We start from the raw sequence: 21,350 nt of genomic DNA, 5'->3' as shown, positions 1-21,350 counted from the left end.
CAAAAATAGATTTTAAGAAATATTTCCTCATGTGAAATCAGCTGGTGGTGTCTTTATTTGAGAGATAAAACAAGGAAATTGCTGCCCCTCATATCTTAGCAATGTCGTAAGAAGCGACGTGTACAGGTCATTTTAAATGACATGTTACAAACACCATTAAGAATATGGAACTTTTCCTTGAGCCAATGGGAGCCTTCGTTTCATTACCTCCCGTTTCATTTCGACCATGGGTGCGTCATGTTAGTTCACCAGCACGCCCCGCTTTCTTGCCATCTGTTCTCCACTCTGACCCGCACGCCGTGTAAAAGGTCTGACCCACATAATTGAATAAAAAACATACTTTTTATTCATTGGTGGAATAATTACTCAGATGACATACTAAAAAGTAACAATACAACCGTCTTAAAATAGCATATTCAAATCCTAAATGTATTATGGACAAAATGCTAGATGCTAACTGGGTAGTTTAGCATTACACCATATCACTTATGTTGTATATAAAAGGCATGCTCACTTAAATTGTAAAATAAATAAAATGTAATACGTAATATAATTATTACCATTATTAATACTCAAGTAAAGTCAAAATGGTACTTAAAAGTCCTTGAGTAAAGTTACTTGTCACTCTCGGCCCTTTACATTTCATCAAGGTCGAAAATAAATACTGATCACTGTTGTGAAATGTATTGTTTGAGCGAGGGACTCGGTTTGCAGCTTAAAAATGCTTAAAAAGTGTACCAACATTTGCATATGAGAAAGCCTGTAAACAATCGAATCACAACACAAACCACATATCGAGAAAAAGACAGTTCAAGGTTCCTAGAAATGTGGAAAACGAGTGCATCCAATGGCTCTGTACTCCATTTCCTTCTCATGGTATCCTACTATATAATGGTGTGGGCTCCTGTCCTGCGTGTGAAACTGTGGACTGCGGTCAGCCACGTTGGAGCCCTGCTTGTGTTGTTTTGAAGTGAGAGCAGGATGCTGAGTAGAGCCAAAATGGCGTCAGTTTCATCTAGTGCGGAAACGGGATCCGCCCACTGCACCGTGGCCAATCAGATCGCTCGTTTCATTCACCAGCGTTTCTGTCCCTAGCGTCCATACTGTGAAGTCAAAGGCCGCTTGAAAACCGCTCGAATTGGTTGGCGGAGAGGATTACATCGAAACAAAATATGATCTTTTGATGGTTTACGTTCACCCAAGCAAGACTACCAGAGCACAAATGGAGTGTTAAAGGTTCGTAGTATGCGGGGACGACGAAATAGCTACGCTGTAAACGACTTTTCGTGGATATTTTAGTTTTTTTTCTTCCGTTGGACGTCTGTTTGTTTGTCTACATGGTTTTAACAAGCTATCGCTAGCCTCGATTCCAGTGAGCTGCTTTCGAGCTGCGATGGTTGTCGTGAGTTTATGCGGATGTCTCCGGGCCAGTCTTTACTAAACCGACGGCGACAAATGGGACCATCCAGCATCGGGCGAAAACATCGCGGCGTTGACTAAACAATTAAGATTCTAAATCTATTTGAATCCGTGAAAAATTCAGTCAGAGGTAAGTCTCATTTTGATGTTCCTGCATAGCTCACGCGTTAACAACAACAAACTGACTTGCTGCCCCCATGGTAAACTCTGCTTGATGTTTGTGCGACAAAGGTCAACTTGCAATTTCTTCATTTACTTAGGACTGTTAACTTTTATTATGTGCTACATGTTAGGTATATGTGTATATAAGTCTGTTTTGACTGAAAATAGACATACATTTTTAGTGTGCTACTCTCTTTGAATTCAGGATTTCTATGGGTATGCGTAGCTGTGTTATGCTGATATTGTGGTTTAAAAAGTGTGTTTTTCAGTTTGGTGTAACGTTAGTTGTTCAGTTGTTTCTACACGTTCTCGCTTGTTTTAAATACGTCGCCATATGTGATAGGCCTGGCATTTTAAGTGTTTACACTTTAGGACAAGATTATAATGTGTTGACTAAGCAACTAGTGGTGCATACATTGATACAATATGTATACATGGATACTAATAGACTAGCATGTGTTTTTTTAGGCTTTTCTTGGAAGCAAACATGTATTAACTTACACTGCCCATCTTCAGTAAGTTCTACAGTAATGTTTGGCTCAAATGTGTTCGTTACTTTCAGTATTAGCCCCTTGGAACACGTGTAATACCATTGACACTAATTATCATTGCATTGTCAGAGGAGTGTGATATTACACCCAGATGTTTACATATTGTTGCTTGTCACAGTTGCACTAGTTATTTGGCGATTGATATACAGCTATACTAACCTACCTGCTTTTCCAGTTAAGTGTGCCCAGCGTCATAAATTTCATCATGAGCTCTATGTCTTGTCCATTTGCTGGTCTGTTCCAGCACTAAAGTAAAATGGATGTGTGGCCTGTCTATAAAGTAAGCATAGGTTAGGTTATTAGAACTAAACTCAAAAAGAACATGTGTGGCTTTGTAGGACTATTTAAAGAACAGTTCTCCGAAATTCCCAGACAGGCTATCTGTATTTATCAGTAAGAGCCTGTATAGTTAGACTAACAGTGAACTGCGTGGATGGATACCTGTCACAATTACCCAAGTTAGTTCAGTGGAGTGCCTGTGTTTTCTGTGTTAAATGTCATATAAAGGAGGGGCAAAACAAGAGGTGGATTTGAGCTGGAATGGAATATGGAGGAGAAGCTCTTGACTTTGGTGCAGTACCAATGCTGTGGAAAACACTGCAGTGCCGCTGGTGGTGTTTTCCACCAAGATACTGAGTGTTTTAGCTTGTTGGGGCGTTCATGTTGACTACACTGCAGAGGCAGTGATGCATATCTCTGTCTCCTATTTCTTTGTGCTATAGTTAAAGCCTCGAATGGTATCACATGCCCAATTCTGTTATACAAAGAGATTAGGATGTGTGGGATTTAAAAACAAACAAGATTTAGCAGAGTTATTTTGAGAAACAGGATCTGTAAAACATTACCATATATCACCCATGTGTTTACATTGTGAATGTGGGATAACCAACACATGGAATGACAATCTCATTTAAACTAAAGTTTGCCTTTTAACACATGGTGTGTCAATACATTACTTTTATGGTCTTGTACTATATGCTGTAAACACATTTTTCACAGTTCTGTTTATATAATGGGTATGTGCATATATTTTAACCTATTTGTTTTTGACTCATAAGTAGCCATTCCAAGACAGTATGGAGGACAGGGTTGTGTGGTCACCTTAATCAAAAATGAATGACATTTAATGCTGATATTTGCCGTTAATGCAGCATAATTATTATATATATATATATATATATATATATATATATATATATATATACACACATTACATACCAGGGATATTTCGGTCAAAATATATCGTCATGAGTAAGGACCAGTGCCATGCTATTTGGCCTTACTGAACTTTGCGTCCCATCAGGTTCCCATTAGTGATCGCTAGATTTTGCCCCGGTTCCAAAAGTCCTATGAGAGAGAATAAACCTTGCCATCTGCTTGCAACAGGAAATGGAGTTGTGCTTGGGTCAGAAAGCTCATGAGCTGTGATTGTAAATTGGGGTTATATGTTTTGTGCAGGCCTCATAGAAAGACAGACAATTGTATTTGTCTTATCTTCCATTGCCTAACAGTTGCCCTTGTGTCTCAAGCTCCATTAATAGTCGTTTTGACCGGATGCAGAACATTAACTAACAAAGTGCTGTTGTTAAACAAGCCTGATTGCCATGTTCTTCCTCCATTTTAAGATGTTGGCTTGCCATCTCATTCTTTTGTAGATCTCAATATATTTTTGTGAAAGACAGGTTGATTTGTAGACAAACACAACTGAGTCCCTGCCTCTTTAAAAAAACGTAACAAAAGTGAAAGCTAAAGCACAATATGCTCATGATTGTGGTGATTGGGTGGCTTGACAGTCACATTTCATAGACCCAAAGACCAGAGTTTGAGTACAAATGGCATGAAAGTATGAATATACATTATGCATCTCAGGGATGATGTGCTAGAGAAGGCAGTTTAAAAAAAAAAGGTGTGGAAACCACTGCAGTAGTTGCTATCCAGATATCATTCTTCTAAATATGACTCTGCATATTAACTTTTTACAGGGTGTCCGCGGGGTCTTAAAAAGTATTAAAAGTTGATCAATCAATTGAGTGAAAATTAAGGCTATTAAAGTGTGTGTGTGTGTGTGTGTGTGTGTGTGTGTGTGTGTGTGTGTGTGTGTGTGTGTGTGTGTGTGTGTGTGTGTGTGTGTGTGTGTGTGTGTGTGTGTGTGTGTGTGTGTGTGTGTGTGTGTGTGTGTGTGTGTGTGTGTGTGTGTGTGTGTGTGTGTGTGTGTGTGTGTGTGTGTGTGTGTGTGTGTGTGTGTGATAATTGAATAGGAAAGGGGTTTAACTATAGTGGCAGGTTGTGTGTGAGAGAGAATAAATAAGGCAGACCAATATTGGAAAAAAAAATCTATTATTTTCCGCATATTTGCAACTTCCCGCAATTTCACAGCATAAAATCACATAAAAATCCTGTGTGTTTAATCGCATAATCAAGGATTTTTCCCCGAGTTTTTCTGGAGGGTCTAGATAGCGCGCGAAGGCCCGTTTACGCCAGTTTCAAGGGCTGAGAAAGAACGTTACTATAAAAGCATTGTAAGTTGTGCTTCACAAAATATAAAATAAACAGCAGAAGCTCCGGGAGGGATTTGTAATGTGTGTTGGAACAAGCAGCGAAGACACACACTGAACATTTAGTTAATTTATTCTCTCATTCTTATCTGAATATGACAAACCAATAAAAACACAGCAAAAGGAAACACCGAAAATATGCGAATCGGCGGGAAAAAACCTCCGCATTTTGCCCTCATCCATTTAACGTTTTCTGAGGTCAGCATAGGTTTATATATGTTGATGCTAGGCTAGGCTCCGGCCTGACTCCTTGCTGCTGTTTTCCTCCGATTATGAGAAAGGCGCACACGTTGTAAGGGATAATTAAGCTCCGTGTTTTGTTATGATGTGCACTCGGCCGGCTGTGGATATGGAGGAATCTTTTTACCTGCATAGTTTGCATGTCCCCCTGTGAGGGTTTACAGGCTCAGAAAGATTCACACTTGCAGTGTTTCCCTCAGATCTGAAATCTACTTGTGGTTGTAGCCGAGAACGGGGGGGGGGGGAGCAGATCCTTCATGCGATAGCAGAGCAAACAGGTACAGGAGGGGTAGTTAATCGATCGCAGATAGCGTCGTTCTCGCGAACATGCGAAGTATACTTTGGCGGATGCCCAAGTAAAGTCTATGTGTGGGAGACCCTGCTCTTGCCTGATAAGATTAACTTAATGACCAGGCATAGCTCTGAATGAAGTCTGAGGGGCTTTCCAGTTTAGTCGACCAACTGGGGACAGCCCTAGAAATTAAGACGTTTAAAGAACCATGGGGTTTTAGTTAATACGATGAGCATTTGTCAACATTTTATGGACCATCCATTGAGACAATGTTTTCTCTGTATGTTGTCACTGCAGGATTCTCAGCTGAACATCTTCAACATAACATTTGCTTAAACCTTTCTTCTCTGACTACAACAGATTTGTGCTGTGGGTCGGACTGAAGAAAGGTCATGGCTGGTCACAAAGTAATTTGTGGATGGGCCACTAAAATGCACTTAAGGTAACTACATAGTGGGGACCTTTATGGTTTTTGGGTGGATTGTTTGGATGTACATGACCACTTTGGATTACTTTTCTCTGACCACCATTGGTCTGCATCTTCCATTTGCTCGATTAAGGTTGTAAAAAAAAGAAGTTCCATTTACTATTCTCCACTTTCGTCAATTGGAAACAAAAAAAGACCAAGTTTAGTAGAGATAGCTGCCCCATACAATGTTGTGGAAACAGCATCTGATCAGAAAGTAGTAGGCATTCAGTTCCACAAAAACGTTTCAATATAAATTAGTGATTGTTAAGGGTGCAAATGGTGTTTATTTTCTGCCCACTTAAAACATGTGATGATAAAGATAAGATGCTGACAGTGTGCAGTACATTTAGCAATATCTCCCTTGATGGGCTGAGAAACCATCTTCTTGAGATTCATTTTGAAGAATTATACAGCTAGTTGTAAGAGGGGGAAGAATGCTATTGCTGCAATTCCAGCACCCACTCTGCCTGCCCTCTGTCCGGGCAGGCTCTCCCCTCCCCCCTCTTGTGCTGAGAGAGTGGTCCTTTTAGGTAAACAAGCATGGCTGCTCCTGTTTCTTGCCTCTCTTTGTCTGGCTCTGCCTTTCTTTTTCTTTCTCTGTCTCTGTTTCTCCCTCATTCCCTTCTCATCCTCCCTGTTTGAGTTGTGTAAATCTTTTATAGCTGCTATTCTACCAGCACAATCTCTGCGGAGACTCGAATGGCATCTGAAGCCCTTTGAAATTCAGCCTTTGCCCCCTCCTCTACCCTCCAAGTAAAATAGAACAAAATGGCGGGCCCCAATCCTGCAGTTTCCCTCAGGGACTGTGGAGCCTCATTTTGGGGTTTAGGAGGTCCTGGTGGTTGATAGCATCTTTAACTCGTGATAGGTTGTTCTTACTTCATAACCTTCCACTGCTCGCTCTTGGTAATATTTTCTCTTCCCTGAGTCTCTTGCACATCAAAGGGACACGATCTCTATTCTGGCATGCTGCTGTTCCTCCAGAGAAGTGGTTTTAACGGACTTCACTTCTGATCTCTCTGATCAAAGCTCAGAAAAATAAAATGTTGTGGTCCTGTTTTTTATTTGAAACATAGTGATATGCTTGATACAAATTGTAAGTATACAAAACATTTAAAAAACGTCACACAGAAGTATACTCCTGTAGATTGATATTTTGGCATTTCTAGCAAACATACATTATAACATCGGCTGACCAACAACTTAGCTTGTTTGCCATATTGATATAAGTATTCAAAACCACATGATAATATTATGTTAAGATCCACTAATAAATGTAGTTATGTTATATACATTTATGTAAAAGGTTGTTTGTTTGTCCAATTACGTACAGTGGTCATGCTTATGCTGCATGCCACTTAATGTAGGGCTGACACGCGAATTGTTGCTATCGCTCAAAGATATCATGTTTGTGGATGTAGGCAGTATGAGCATTATAAAATGCTAAATTTATCTGTGTCACTGTTGCCATCTTAAACAACAAAGTCAGCAAGGCCTGCAACCGGTTTTGTTACTTTAACCACTACTAGTCGAGGCTGATGTCTATTGCTTTCTTCGGGAAACGTGTCACGTAATAGGGCTGTGACAAGTCAGGGAACAACATGTGATGACTTGTAAGACTCAATGAGGAAGGGAATAGGGTAACATCGTTTTTCAGATGTCTACAGCAGTCAAGACTATAACAGAATCTTTTAACTAAAGGAGGGTCAGCCGCATTTTCAATCATCTCTTTATAGGTGTTAGAAAACACTGGATGTGTTAGGAGGCTAGACATAAACATAGCAAAAGTTTTAAAACAGATATGCAATAGTGTGGTTGTTGCCTTAGTTTTATTCGGAAACATCCTAAAGAAGTGTAGCCGTTATATGTGCAAGGTTCTCTCCCTGTTAATTTACTAATGGCTGATATAATTTGTTCCCTTATTCACATAATACTAGTAGTTTTATACGTTGATCAACTTACTTTTCATAGACTTGCAACTATTGCAATAACAGATTAGTTGCTCAATGGTTTATCTTAGAGAACAGTGATATAAAACAACATCTTGGATATAATAATAACCTTTCCCTTTGTGCGTGTAGTTCACACTAGACTTACCTGACTAGGTAAGCTATTAGACAAATGGCTGTGGGCCAGGTTCCCATATTTGTGTTACTGTATGTTCAATAAAGGTGTATTTTTGCTAAATCTTGAGACATTGCCACTGTATGTACTGGCAGGGCCGATTTTTGACATAGGCGCTTGTAAGTGATGAAAGTGGGGGATGTTGGCTTATCAGGCGCCCGCAGCTCACAGCCAGCGTTGGAGCGAGCGAGCGAGGGAGAGAGAGAAAGAGGGTGCACCGGTACTGGCGCTGTTGTTATTAGAATCTGGTGCTAGCTGCGCTAACGGATATACGAAGTAGATGTTTCTACAACCATGGTGGAGGAGAGCTCTCCTGTCAGACTGGGAGGCTCAGTGAGGTAAAGGACTCTAACGGCCCGTCTACACTACAGGCATCAAACAATCTTGAAGCTGGGCGTGTCTGAGGCTTGGCGATTTCTCGCGCCCAAGGCGACCAACAACCAATCAGGAATCTCCCGCCCGCCCCCGGCATACAAAGCAAAAAAAAGCCCGCTTCTTCAACGAAGTAAACTGGATATAAACTCCCCAAACAGTTGAAAACCTAACAGTTTCACCAACTGTCTCTGCCACCTCCCGCCATGCCTGGTTCTTCCGGTTTAGGTCCCGGTAGGTGAACAGAGTACAGTCATACAGGACTGGGACACTTGCCACGGCAATGATTAATTTATCCTCCATTTTACGACATATGGAAAATAGTCAAGACCTGCGGTATCAGCATACACGCGGTTTGATTGGCTAGCGCTTGTACTGGTGGGATTTGCATAAACGGGATTTGATTGGCTGATGCCAAGCATCGAGCCTCAAAAGTAGAACATTGTTCAACTTTTGATGCCGATAGATGCTCGTGATGCTTGCAAAGCCATGCCATGCTCCCCACAATGCAGTTCGGCGAAGATTAAAAATCTTCTACGTCACCCCATTCAAGTGAATGGGCGAAGCGTTGTAAGCATTTTTCGATGCCTGTAGTTTAGACGGGCCGTAAGTGTTTAGATAGTTAATTTTAGTCTAAGTTATCTCAGTGGGTCTCAAACAAATATGTGTTTCTCTCTCACTCCTTTATAATTATTAGGATAAATAAAAACAGGTTTGAAATCTTTCCAATGTATACTATAGGACAGTAAACCAAAAATACCGTTTAAAGTTGGTGAGATACAAAAATATGCATAAATAAATAAATATTAACTGGTCAAATAAGATATGAATGAACAACAGAAATAAAATAAGTTACATTTATTTGTTATTGGCTATGGTAGGTTATTGGTTATGTTCACATACTTATTTGATTATTAAAATGTAAACCGATCTTTTTCATATGGGTGTTTTTAGAGTTGTACACCCTAGATCAGGTCTCTAGTAAGTGTGTGCTCAAAGTGCACCAGATTGAAGCATTTTACTTTAAAATGTTCAAAACAAATCTTCCCGGGGGGGCATACCCACGGACCCCCCTAGTTCTCAGACACGCCCAGCTCCAAGATTTTTTCAAAGCTGCTGTGTGGACGTACCGTAAAAAAACATTATGCTGGGCCCACGTGCCTCAGCACCGCCGCTATGACTCCATCCTAGGGGAAACAGTGAACTATTTACACAAACGTTTTTCTTTTGACTGGATTTGCTGCTGAGCAGAAGGCTGCATGGGATGATGTATTATCCATACATAGCTTTGGTAATGTTCTGAGGTTAGTCGGCCAGGTCTTGGAGCGGGTGGCAGAGACCGTCTGTGTGATGTGTACCTCTGGGCTCCGCTGTTCTGGTCTGTTCAGACTGTAGCTGACACACAGGGGAAAAGACGAGACAGCCTTGCCCGGAAACACTTGGCTTTGCGTCTTTTCCTCCTAAAAGTGAAAGCATTTTTATGCTTTTTGTTTCACTGAGATGGAGCAGGATGTTGTGTCCAGTCAAATCAACCTTTGTCACCCTGAGATAAAAAATTGTCTAGGATTTATTGCCATACAATAATTGCTATGTTCCAAGAGGCAAACAACTTTTATCTTTTATCTTTCTTTCATGTTGGGCATAAACTTTAGGATGAGATAGGGGGTTGGGTGTTAGTACGAAGTGTTGGGTGGGGGAGATTAGAGGTGGTGTGGCCTGGCTGAATCTCAACCCCCAAGGTCCTTCAGCAGGGCCGGCCTTTTGATGGGCCAGCTGCAGCCATTCATCCAGCCATTTACATTGAAATGCAACAACAGGAAGGGGGAGGGGAGGACTGTGGGGAGATGGGCCTCTGCGCCTGTGCGGGTGGGATGTGAATGAAAAACAAAGGCGTATCTAAATACCAAAGAGATGAGGTCCGTCAGTCAGGGCCCATGCCCCTGCTCACCAATACACGCAGCCATACTTTGTCCCCCCCGCCCCCCGCATACTGTGGGGCAGTTAACTTGACACAAAGGATCTAAGCACCCTTCCTGACCAGTACATGCATTTTCCCCACTCAGCTCTTTTCTTTCTTTACAGCCGGTGGCTATAAAGAGGCTGTGATTCATCCCACTGTCTGTTTTAACTGCGCTTTACTGTTACACCTATTTCTGATGTGCCTTTTTGTACTTTATATTCGTCATATTTTATGGTTAATAGCTTCCAGACAGTTTAAATACTTTTGTGATTGTTTTTGTCATGGCTTATTTATTTAGATTCTGGACAGAAATCCAGAATCTGGCTCGTTTCTACTGCAACACAAAATCATCTTACAAAAATAATTTGCTGTTTAAAAATGTTCAGGCTACATTCAAGTACAACACTTAAAACTGTGAAATGAATAGCATGACTTTACTGTTTTATTTGTGATCATTGAGATAAAGGACAAAAGAATGTCTCCATGACAACATGCCATAATGATAAAATACTGTGTCATAGTATTGAATACAGCTATTCAATATTTTGGCTTTTGATATATTTTTTAACTATTTGCTCCATTACTGGCTCATTTTTTAAAATCTTTTCATTCGTACCAGGCCCAAAATGCCCACACCAAATAATCATCTTGCGTTTTGCCTGCTGACCTAAGCACCAATACAATGTCAGGCAAGTTACCAACTAGAGGTTGTTACATCGGAGGACATATCGTTATTATCTGACTTCTGTTTTGATGTAGCTCCTAGTGACACTTTAAGTACTCGAACTACAGGACTGCGAGTTAAAATCCCGAACATTAGAAAAAAAAAGAGACGACCCAGAGGGGTTAAGACCCCATTTACACGCAAACGCATACGAAATGCAAACGAACTAAATACAATATCAAAAAAGTATTCCGTTCACATGGCACCGCTCGGGAGCACTGGAGACGCTGTAGTACATATGCCGGGCCTGTACGTGACGCTGTACTTCCGCAGGAAAGCGCTGGAGACGCTGTAGTACATATGCCTGGCCTGTAAGTGGTGCTGTACTTCCGCCACAAGATACACCAAAAGCAGCGAAAAAGACTCCCATGCATGGTTGCCATGGTTGCCCTTCTGTTTATGCCCCACGGTGGATTTAGCAACATGTAGTTCAACTGTGTCTTTAAAATGCTCCATGTCCACTTGTTGCTGATGGTTGTGGTAGAGGAGCTGTAGATTTTGCACTAAAATCTGTAGCATGGTCAGTAGCAGTAGCACAAGCAGTAGCTACTGACCATGCTACAGCAGTGAGCAGGAGATGCGGGGCTATGGCTACACACGGAGCCGTTTGGCCCCCCAGAGCGTTCCGTCTGCAGATCTACCAACCTTGGGACCCGTTATCGTTTGCGGGGTCCGTTTCCGCGTTTGCGCTACGGCCTCGTGTGAACTAACGGGCTATACGAAAGAGAAAAGTAGCGCATACAACCGTTTGCGCTCTCGTGTGAACAGCACATAAGAGGATGGGAGAAAAATAAAGGTTATGCTGCCCTTTTAACCGTAGCGTAACTTTGAGTGTCACTGTCGACAATTATTCCTCCACCTCATGGATTCTGAACGCACTTCTGGGATGGTAAAAAAGGTATCGCAAGGGAGGTCTGTGCTTTTAGAAAGTTTTCCTTTTAGTATTTCCAGATTGAAAAACCAAAACAATAGAATAATGATTACATTTTTTCCTACTTTTTTAGTTGCGGTGTTAGGAAACAACGACTCACCTTTGGATCCATTATATTGCTTATTTTTTATTTCAGTGCACTGCCAGTATGTAGATCTTTGTTTTTATGTTGTCAAAATGTCAGCGTGCAGAGTTTTTACAAGGAAAGCTCTGGATCTCCGGTGGTGAGGAGCAGCGTGCTACAGTGAGAATAGCTGGTCCACCTTAAAGGTCAGCCCACCTTAAGTGACTGTAAGCTGTTGTTGTTGTTGTTGTTGTTGCTGGCTTTGGGCTCACCCCCTTTACTTTGATCCGCCTGTTGCTAAAAGGAAATATGAACCTTGCTTGGGCTTTTAGGAGTTGTTAACATTTATTCACCAACAAAAACACTCTACACACACTGCAATGCTACGTTTACAGCTAAGGTTACTCTCAGCAACAATAATTTCTAAGCTGCTGCATAGTGACCTACAATAGAATCACTCTTTCATGCTCATAAAGTCTTCTGACAGACCAAACATATGATTTTGAAAGTGTGATCATCACTTTGCTTTCTCTTTGATACAAGAAGCGAAATGACAACACGTGGTGTTTCCAATTTTAGCTCACACACTTACTTTCTACATCGCTGTGTCTTTTAAAAAATTGTGAAATGTAACATTGACATCTACAAAATAGTCAACAGAATAAACAAAGTAAAACGAATCATAAGTTGCAGTCCTAAATTATATTCAAAAGAAATGTTGTCAAGTCAGATAAGGTGAAAATAAAATGTCTTGTCTTTTCTCTGTGCAGGGTAGGAAGTAGCTGTGTTTAACCAGAGCAGTCAGCAGGGAGTGGAAAATCACTTCAGCCTGCTCAGGGGCTTTCCCTCCTGAATATGTGGCACTTCTTAAAGCTACAGGCCGCTATGTGTTTGGCCTTTGTGTTAAAGCTGGTAGATCCACATTAGGGCTGCACGATATATCCTGTCGTGACGATAATCGCGATATGCGCATGCGCGATATTCACATCGTGTGGACGTTCGCTTTAAAAAATATATATTAATCTTTTTTTTTTTAATTCTTTTTTTTAGGACTTGCAATATTAAGTATTAATTAACTCAAAACCGTCATGTTATAATTATTTTGCTGCTTGCTACAAAAGGAAAACTTGCGCGGCTCTCATGTCAGGGGTACTTGAGTGAGTGACAAGCAGGCTCTGCATGCTCAGCAAACCACCAATCACAATCAAATCTCCAAACGGACCCGGTGATTAAAGGTAAAATCGCTGAATAAAGTAGTTTCATGTGTTTCTCCAGGGCAGTTCGGCGCTGCTAACCGAGCTAGCTCAGCTTGTTGCTCTGATAACTTAAGATCCAGACGTCCGTGACTAAAATCCTTCATCCGGTTAAATATAGTTACAAAAATACCAATTGTATAGCATTAAAGTTCAAGAAAGGATGGTTTGCGGAAAAAATAAGTATTTTCTTCAATTCCTGTATTTTTTCATATCGCAATATATATCGCAGAGGGGGGGATCGCAATGTCAGTTCTTTCCAATATCGTGCAGCCCTAATCCACATTGTATGTCTGTGTTGCACACTGTGAAACCACTTCACCTAGTTATTTGTTTTGCCCAGAAAGGAAGCAGTCTAAAAGAGAAGTAGAAAATAGGAGAACAGGAAATATATAGAAGACATTTTAGGCTGGCCTAGAGCTACCAATAATCTTTCCAGCATTTCACTGTGTTTGTCTGCTGAGGCCAGGAATAGTCACAGATCTTTGACTGGTCGACTAGAGTTAACCAGGCTCTGATCTTTAAAGTCCTCTTTTATACTAGAACCTTCTTTCCTATAAATACATCGACTTGTTTTTGTGCCCATCTGTTTTTCTATGCGTGTGTGTGCGTGGTTCCGTGTGTGCCTGTGTCACTCATACTCCCTGCAGTGATTCTTTTTATAGAAACAGCAGCCAGCAGTGTAATCTCTGGTGTGGATGTAGGACAGTGTTTTCTTCCTCCTCATTACTTATGCAAAGCCAGTTCTCACCCACAATCACTGCATATCCTGTTTGAATTGACTGTTTTCTTAGAAAAAGTTTAGCCCTTCAAAGATCATAGCAATGTTTATGCATGTTTTAGTGCAGGTGCTACACGTTATGTAAACCTGTTGTTACTGCTAGTCCTTTCATATAAACAGAAATATTCAGTTCCTAGATTTAAATGTAGGTTTTTTTAATCTTGAAATTGCTTTAAATAAAAAATATTGTAATACATTCTAAAGTATCTTTAACAGATTGATATACGGAGCTTGTGAAACGAAATTCCTACTGGTTAAGTAACTTGTGACACATGTGTTACCTATTTCTCTTGACATGGTACTAGAAAAATGTTTTGTGGATGGCGCTCAATGTCACTAGATCAGTAACTTGAATCTTTAACGTTGGAAGACTGTGTGTATGACCCCCCCCCCTCCCTGTTGAGCTTCTGCTGCAGGTCCCAAGGGCTCAGAGCTGCTTCTGGGACGCACTGCGGTCCATCTGGTTGCATCACAAACATTGTGTCCAGAAGTGTTAGCAGTGTAAGCTCAAGGCCCGATTAGTTTTTTTTTTTTGTAAACAGGAAGCATATCCTCTACCCAGTGGTTGGTTGCTTAGTTACGGAGTATCATCGTGCCTGTATAATAAAAGGTCCTGTTTGATATTTAGGATCTGCTTCTATCTTTTTGACACACATTCTCAAATCAGTTGAATAATAGTTAAGAATGATTATTAAATACATAGTTTACCTGGACGATAGCTGCTAGCATATAAGAAGGTTGGCAATGCCTGTAATTTGTTATCCCACTTGAAGTCACGCAGTAATCAAGGCTGATGTCATTTCTTTGTGTCACATGATAGGGGCGTGACAAATCAGGGAAAGCTAAGGTGACTGATTAGACCCAATCAAGAAAGAAAAGTGGTAGTTGCGTCGTTGTTTTTGAAGGCCCATGTTCCTTCCAATCCAGACTTAAGCATAACCCCTGGGTTCAGAAGCTTTTTCTAACTGTTTATGGGCCTGGAAATCGCTGAGTAAGTATGGACGCTAGGATAAATGTAGAAAAAGTTTAATATGGATTTTAGCCTTACATTAATGGTCTACTCTATGGTGTCGGAAAACCCCACCTGGAAGACAGGTTGTATTGGTGTAATTGAATGGCCTTCTGCATTAATATTGCCTTTTGGTTTTCCTGTCAAATGTTGGATATTAGAAACCCACCATTAATGTCTTAATAATGTATGCTGCAAATATTCATGTATTTTACCATAAGCATTTATTTAACTTATATTTGTCATAGGTTATGTTTTGGTTCGTATCACAATAGTTGTCCAAGGTTTACATTTTTCGGCCATGTGGCAAGACCGTTGAGCATTTGTGAAAGAAACGTTCCCTCGCAGAAAGGTTCAGAATGAAAAACTATTTAAAGCTACATCTGTTCTATTATGGATGTTTCACCGATTTAATTATTAAGTAAAAAAGGGCTAAATTTGGAGTCGTTGGTTGATGGAAAAATTGGTCCATCAGCCTAAAAATGAAAAATGATATATTTAAACTAAAAGATAATTGTTTTCTGATTTTCTCCAGTGATTAAAGCAAATGCTGTTATGATGCACATATACAAACACATAAACACACTCTATAGCTGCTTTGCACAAACACTCATTGTACATGCAACATTCCTGTTGAATGTATTCATATCACTCTGTGTGATTGTTGGACAGATCCGATGGTCTGCTGAACTCGGCCCTGTGGTGCGCTGTTATGCTGCTCTCTCACACACTTGGCCCCATTCTCCCCTCGTCCTCTCTTTTCACCCTCAGTACCTCAGCTCTATCTCCACCTCTACTTCCACGTTCTCTAATTTTCTTCCCATCTCAAAGCACAGCAGTACTCTTGCATATTGCATCCTCACATGCTTGTCTCCCCTCACTCTCTGACAGTCTCCTCCCCCATCTCCACCTCTATGCAGTAGCTCTGGTTCCTCAGGAAGCACTGCTTGCAGGAAGCTAAGGGCGTTGGACTTAACACTTTGCCTTTTTCCTCCTTTGACAGAAATCATAGTAAACTCTGCGCACACAACGACAGCTTTGGTATTTTTCTCTCTCAAATTGCTGCAGAGGATTGTGGGATAGTTTACTTGCCATCTCCTTTTTTGTCGTCCCAGATGTAAATATGCATATTAAGCATGCTGCTTTTCTCTGCTTGTAGATTCTGATGCCTTAAGGTGTTGGCAAAAATGGAGAACGGATGTGATATCTTTTGTGTTAGAATCTGTAAAATACTGATTTTCTTTGTGTAGCCGATATTGAGATAATTTAGATAATGTTAAGGGCAGCAAGATACTTATCACGTTACATTTCACACAACTGATATTTGAGTCTGGCAGATTTGCGATTTCAGTTAATTGTCTCCTGAGTAGATGTTCTTCTGTTTCAAAAATGGTCCAGTAAAAAGTACATGCATCTTGTTTAGTTAATGCTGAGAGCACTAGGACTTTTTTACTGTGCACATTTATTTCTCTGATTTTGTTTTTTATAAATACACATGTCCCTAGATTCAACTAAGAAGCAAAAGTGTGGAGATGTTTTTGAATCACGTGAGGGAGAAAGCAGGATTCTGCACAGCACGCATTTAAACGATTCACAAGCCATCTGCATCTTGTGTCATAATACTAGCACTGCTGTTCTCATATCCTTGTGAGAATTTAATTTGATGTCTTTGAATTATATACTAGGCTTTTGCATTGAATGGCCACTATCCTGTATTTTCTGCCCGATAGTGTGCACACAGTTGTCCCTGACTTTTCATCCGGGAGATCAAAGCCCTTTGCCCCAATGTGAGTAAATAATAACATACACAATAATAGTGCTTGGGTATTTTTAATGATGCTGCCCGTAATTGCAATTGGTGTTAATAGTAGTAGATCAAGTGTCCTCTGCTTCAGATAGATAGTTATGTGGCTTGTTGATTGTCAATGACAACTTGAGTGCCGTGATTTAAAATATACTTGCATAACCACAGACTGCAGCTGCCATTTCCCCACTCTGTGTGCTTTGCAGTAGTTTCCCACTGCTTTTATTCATGCACACCATGCTCTGGTGTTCAGACAGATCTTCAATAAAGCCAAAAGGAGAAATCTCAGAGGAGTGTTTTAGTGTGGCTCAAGCATGTCCAAAGTGAGAAGAGGGACACTGACAGTCAATTCTGGCAGAATACGAGGAAGGTCTGAAATGACTCCTTGTCAAGGTGACAGCGGTATCATGCACGGTGCACACAATTTCACTTGCAGCCATACTGTGTGATCTTTATGGTTGTGCTAGGTCCGCATTGTAAACACGCATATGGTATTCTAAGGAAGACACATTTTGCATTGATAGAAAGTTTCACATCCCTGTGTGGAACTGGAGTGATGGTTTTGCAGCTGAATATGTGATTTAATATATGTGTGTAGAGACAATCTGTGCCAACCGGAGATATTTATTTAATGGCTACTTTTTCACTGGCTGAGAAATGTGTGGGTGAATGGATGGCCGCAGGCATTCAGAGTCAGTCGACGTGTTCTGTGGTGTTAAAGCATGTGCGGGTGTTTGTCGATAATGTACCATGTGTTGCTACTCCTCCATTTCCAATATTCAGAGGGATCTGTCTTTCACTGCAACCATGGCAACTGAAAATGACAAATGGCAGAACTGTGGAAATGCTCAGGTTGTGTGTGAGGCTGAATGACAAAGCAAACCTTCTTCAAATCACAGAGCGAGTGAATAGGCTGCCTGGCCTTCACTAACTGTATAAGGCAATGCTTAAAAACACTGCAACCCAAATATACCATACAATACAGTGATTTGGCTTTTTTCCGACATTTCGAAGTACATTGACAGGTATTTTTTTGGGTGCCTTTCTTGTTTGCCAGTCTGCCTCCAAAGAGCGAGTGAGAGTGCTGCTCAGTAGACTGCTGCCAGCAGCAAGAGAAATTTGCTCTAGAGCAGGATCATTTGTGTTTCTAACTCCATGAATAAAGTGTTTATTTTGACCAAACCAGTTGGTGATTGTAGAAAGGCCTAACCAAGGTGTGTTTGATTAGTTTTGTTTTTCGCTTGAGTTTTAATTAAGTGTGTTTTTACAATGCTCCGCCGCTTGCCCGGTTTTTGCCTCTGAGGATAGAGTGAGTGCTGCGACACACACTCACACGCATCAGCAAAAAACCTTTTGCTGATTGTTGGGTTCCAAATGTTAACATAGTCAAAACCTTATAGAAAGATTTATATATATACAGTCTACTATACACTGCAGATCAGCTTCCTGCATTGGTACGAGTTTCTCTTATCCTGTTGTTTTTTTAATTGGATGCACAGGGCCATTAAGGAAGACATGCAGAAAATATTGATTGCTGTGAACTAGCTAAGTGAGACTAGCCCGAAACAGCTGTACAAGTGATGAAAGCCAATGTAATCAAGAAACAAGTCCATTTGAGAAAAACACGCTAAAGAATATTGTCTCTTATCTGGGTTGTTACTTTGGTACAGCAAGACCAAATGATGTGGTTGTCTTTAGCACTGTGTACAATAGGGCCGCCCCCAATTAGTCGACTAAGCGCTAGTCGGCGAAATAAGTCTTTGTCGACTAATTTCTCATCAGTCTATTAGTCAAAGAAAAACTCCATCTACAGTTTGCGCGGCGTGTGCTTTGACGCCGTAGCCGGTAGACCTCTTACACTTCATTCAGAGCTGTGCGTGGTCATTACGTTAATATTGTAAGAAAGGAAAGTATGGCAAAAAGTCGCCTCCATATCTACGCCATCCGAGCACAGCTTCCTGAATGCCGGCTTCATTGCAAAACCCGGAGCTTAATTATCCCAGACAACGCATGTTCTTTTCTTATAATCAGAGGAAAACGGCAGCATTGAGTCAGGCAGTAGCCTAACCTTCTATCAACATATATATACCTATATTATTAGGGGTGCACCGAATGGGAAATTCTTGGCCGAAACCGATATCGAAAATAGGAAACAGTTGGCCGAAAGGCCGAAATTGATTAATAGAAATATATATATATATATATATATATATATATATATATATATATATATATATATATATATATATATATATATATATATAATGTATACATTTTTTAACAATGTTGTTCAGCTACCTGATTCTGGAAAAAGACATGATTATGGCAAAACTTAACTTAACTTAACTTAACTTAACTTAACTTAACTTAACTTAACTTAACTTAACTTAACTTAACTTAACTTAACTTAACTTAACTTAACTTAACTTAACTTAACTTAACTTAACTTAACTTAACTTAACTTAACATCACTATTATGGGTCCATAAAACATTTATTCAGCACTTTTGAATGCATACAGTACATTAATTCCAAGTCAAGTGCATTTTCTTTTCTCTGTAGGATAACTACAACAAAGTGCATTCAGAACAAAGCCAAGGTGCTTTAAAACTACATAAACATCTAGGCCAGTAGGCCTACAACAAAATAGTGTAAATAAAGACTGTAACAGCCAGGCCTTCGACAACAACAAATGCACCTATAAGTTTGGTAACCTAACGTGTTGTTGTGATGTTGTGATGATGTAATCAAAACGCGGCGACAAGCACGGCGTGCGACCATGCTCGCGGCTGGCTCACAGCCAACATGTCTGCCGCTTGGAGATATTTCAAAATATCAGAGAAAGAGGCGCGGATTGCGATTTGTAAAACGTTTTCAGCTGACATTTCTCGAGGGGGTGTAACTGCAAAGACTTTCACCACTTCGGGATTACTCCACCACTTGAAATCAAAACACCCGGACAAATATGCGGAGTATGATCAACGTAACCCTGTTCTCTGACATTCAGTGATATTTTTTCGGTGCTAAAACCCTTTCGGCCGAAAGGGCATTTTTAACCATTTTCGGCCGATAATTTTCGGTGGCCGAATATTCGATGCATCCCTATATATTATATAGTAATTCTGACCTCAGATGATAAATTCAAGCTTTCATTTCATGATGAGTGCAGAAGTATTTTTGCCGGAGCGCATATTTGTCGGATTTTTCGTTTGCTGTATAGTATTTATTGGGTTATATTCAAATATGAATAATAGAAACGAAAACTAAACGTTCAGTGTGTGTGCTCGCTGCTTTTTCGACACATATTAAGAATCCTTACCGGAGCTTCTGCTGTTTCTGCCTCTGATGGGTGGAAATGAGCTGTGCTTTGACTCATGGCCTTCTACGTGTACAAGTGAATTCATATTTGAAAGGTTCCATATTACAGTTTTATCTTATAGTTGATGTGAAGCAAAACGTACCATGCTAGGCGCTTTTACACCAGAGTACTTTTCCCAGGAATAGTTCCGATAGTTCCTGGGATTTTGCGTTCACTCTAAAAAGATCTGGAACTAGAACTTTTTCTTCGAACCTTTTCACCCCTTTCCTGGGGAGAAAAAGGTTCCAATTTCAGATTTTTTTTTTTATATAAGCCTTTGAAACTGAATCCATTTTGGGAGAAAAATAACCATCATATAGCATATACGCCTGAATTGACGATTATTTGTCGACTAGAACAATCTTTAGTCGAGGGCAGCCCTAGTACACACAACAGAAAAATGTGGAGAGAAAAAAGACTGAGTATGTGTGCTTACCTGGAAATATATTATCATGGACCAAAGCTAACAGTTCTTTGACTTCTCATGGAGTTCAATAAAGGGCATCTTTCTGTAGAAGTAAGAATACTTTTCTAGCCTGGTTTATCATTTTCCGTTACAGCTGTAGAGAGAAGAAATCAGCTGAGTAGCTGGGATGTGCCAATGCAGGGAGCGAAAAAGAGCTGCTGCTATTCTGCAGCATCAACCAGTGTCCATGCTTTAAAATGGGATAGTGGCAAATTCTGTTGAAGGGCAGCAAGTCCAACCCACGCCCGTCGACAGGTTTATTTAGAAAATAATAGGACAGGCTGTTTTGACGTGCATCCTACAGGCAAGTGACCTAACAAATACAGTATGTTCAAAGCCAGCAGTGTGGCAAGTTCGGTGTGTGAAACAGGCATATGTGACATCAACACCCCTCTCTAAGAAAACCAGTTTGGTAGTTTTGTCTTCATTATATCAACAACTAGAGTATAAGTGCAACAACGATAAGTGTGAGTAGTTGTCCGAATGTGGATATGTGTTTTTTATAGTCATCTCTAAAACACTAAAATACTATATACCGTTTTGGTAAGTGGTGGAACTGGTATGTTTTGATGATTGGCTGCTGTTGTCATGTGGCAAATCCAGATCTGATTTGTCCTAACATCAGAATGTGCTCACTCGTCGACATTAATTACATCATACATCCACAGCCATGCTCCCTGTTTGGCCCCTCTGCTTTCTCATGTTTTGTCTATGCAGCAGTTCTGGCCCTTGTTGCTATAACAACACTGCTGCAAGGGTCTACCGGCTTACACTCAATGTATATAATCATAAGAATTTAAAGATCAGAATAGAAACA

The 21,350-nt window shown here is 40.4% G+C and overlaps 1 protein-coding gene across 2 annotated transcripts in view; it reads left to right on the top strand.

The window, feature by feature from the left end:
- The first annotated feature begins 1,106 nt into the window (after positions 1 to 1,106).
- Positions 1,107 to 21,350, top strand: part of ankrd11 (ankyrin repeat domain 11) — a 105,752-nt gene continuing 85,508 nt past the window's right edge. For both annotated transcript variants that reach the window (XM_079664052.1, XM_079664051.1), the window contains exon 1: positions 1,107 to 1,549. The gene's annotated coding sequence lies outside the window, so the exon portion shown is untranslated. The remainder of the gene's footprint in view (positions 1,550 to 21,350) is intronic.

The sequence above is a fragment of the Notothenia rossii genome (assembly GCF_949606895.1).
Source record: "Notothenia rossii genome assembly, chromosome: 2".
Lineage (NCBI taxonomy): Eukaryota > Metazoa > Chordata > Actinopteri > Perciformes > Nototheniidae > Notothenia > Notothenia rossii.
The sequence above is the reverse complement of the archived record's forward strand: the minus strand, read 5'-3'. Positions and strand labels throughout refer to the sequence as shown.